The sequence below is a fragment of the Staurois parvus genome, unplaced genomic scaffold (genome assembly GCF_062004578.1).
Source record: "Staurois parvus isolate SC_StPar_1 unplaced genomic scaffold, SC_StPar_1.0 ptg000204l, whole genome shotgun sequence".
Classification (NCBI taxonomy): Eukaryota; Metazoa; Chordata; class Amphibia; order Anura; family Ranidae; genus Staurois; species Staurois parvus.
In genome coordinates, this window is record NW_028318000.1 from 3968577 (window position 1) to 3970839 (window position 2263).

General features: G+C 35.7%; 1 non-coding gene across 1 annotated transcript; it reads right to left on the reverse strand.

Annotated features, from left to right (window-relative positions):
* Window positions 1–1752: 1752 nt before the first annotated feature.
* On the reverse strand, window positions 1753–1858 carry LOC149461391 (U6 spliceosomal RNA). Its single transcript, XR_016312878.1, has one exon. It is a non-coding gene; the product is annotated as a U6 spliceosomal RNA (small nuclear RNA).
* Window positions 1859–2263: the final 405 nt, after the last annotated feature.

Genomic DNA, 2263 nt, shown 5'->3' on the forward strand with positions numbered 1-2263 from the left:
GTTCGTGCTGACAGGGGAGAGATCTGTATTGTTTACATACAGACCTCACCATTGTCAGCTCCACCAAGAATCGGTGGCCGGGACCCGGAGATTGACATGCCGAGGAGCCAATAGCGGCGCGGGTAAAGAGCACACTCCCCCTACCTAAAATAGCGGCGCGGGTAAAGAGCATACTCCCCCTACCTAAAATTTTCTCACAAAGACATGTAGCAGAATACATTTTGTCCTAAAATTATGAAAAAATTTGATTTTTAAAATTTTTTTATTGGACATGTTTAACCACTTCCCATCCGACCGCTGTTTATAAACGGCAGGACGGTGGCAGTCCAGGGGTGGGTTGCCGTTCATAAACGGCACCCGCATGGGAGTGCGCAGCACCACGATCCGGTGCCTGTTGTGTCCTCCGGACACAGTGGAACACCGATCGTCGTACGGGACCTCTGTGCAAGGTCCCGATCATGTGATCACTGATTGGCCAATCAGTGATTACATGCAGAGTAGTAAGCAAGATGTAACTTCTGACATCATTGCTTACTACGTGTGAAATATGTGAATGATCCAGAGGTCACATGGTACAGGGCCATTCACAACAGCCTTGTACCATGTGACAAGCTGTGACCAATCACAGCTCACACAGCATTTTTCAATGGCTGCAAGAATGCATCCAGAGAGAAGGAGAAATGATTGCTTTTAGATCCTTTATGGGTGTAAAAGCAATCAGTATAAAAAAAAAAAATCTTCATCACCCCCTACAACTAGTACAGTGTCACCATGGTGACACTGTACTGCTAGGGTGACAGTATGTAAAAAAAAACCATAAATAATAATATATAAAAATAAAATAAAAATGTAAAAAATTTTTTAAAAAAAGTATCATTTTTGGTTATAAACTAATTTGGGTTATTTTTTTTTTACTAAAAAGATAACTGAATACATTTTTACCAAGATTTATGATGAAATATTATTTATTTGCAAAATGTTATAAGAAAAACACTTTTTTTTCCAAATTTTTGGACTTTTTCATTTACTTAGCAAAAAAAATAAAAATCCCAGTAGTGAATAAATACCACCAAAATAAAGCTTTATCTGTCTCAAAAAAATGATAAAAAAGCATATGGGTACAGTGTTGCATGACCGTGCAATTGTCATTCAAAGTGTGATAGAGGTGAAAGCTGAAAATTAGCCTGGACAGGAAGGGGGTGAAAGTGTCTGGACTTGAACTGGTTAATAGCAAAAAGTCAAAAATATTTTTTTTTTCAAAATTTTCAAGATTTTTTTGTCTATAGCGCAAAAAAATAAAAACCGCACGGGTGATCAAATACCACCCAAAAAAGTTTAATTTGTGGGAAAAAAGAACATAAATTTAATATATGTACAACGTTGCATGACGCTCAAATGTCAGTTAAAGTAACGCAGCGCCATATCACAAAAAATGGCCTGGTCAGGAAGGGGGCAAATCCTCTAGAGGGAAAGTGATTAATAAATACCACATGAGTTTTTGTAATTATTATTTTTATTTACAATAAACTACTTCTCTATACTTGTTGGCATGAAATGTTGTAGTTTTAGATAGTATTATATTGTTTAGTGTCTGTCTAATTAATATACGAACACACTGACATTAAAGTAAGAGGTTTTTCAAGAGAAAGGTAAATATCTTTGACTAAAATGTATTGCGGTCCAGATATATAGCTTGAGATGTATACAATAGGAGAACAACATTGATTTATTAGCATGTTCAAGCTCTTAAGGTCAAGTGTACTTTATCTCAAGAATTTCCATTCCATGTTTTCACAGAGGCCATGCTCATTTTCTCTGTATTGTTCCAATACTTCTATATATAGTGCATGAAGGTCATACTTCTAATTAGATATCACTAGCTAACTCATACATTGCTATAGAACTTTCATAAAGCTTAACATTTAATGTATATAAAAGAATAGTCTCTGTGAATTGGATTCTTCTAGTCTACTGCAAAGTAGGGTAATAGATTGATCTATAAATGTGGCAATTTAGGAATTACTGATGTAAAGTTCAAAATATATTTAAACAAAAGAAACCTTCTACTCAAGATTACTATTACATGTTAGATGAGCAAAGTAGATCTCATACCTCAAAAGTGACTTTAACTAACCTGGTATGTCTTCCGGATTTCAGGGCAGTATCATAAATGTGAAGCATGCATTTCTCTATCCTTCTGCACACTCCTACCATCACAATAAAAGACAGTACATTGACTTATGGCAAAGAAAACAGTGGCTTT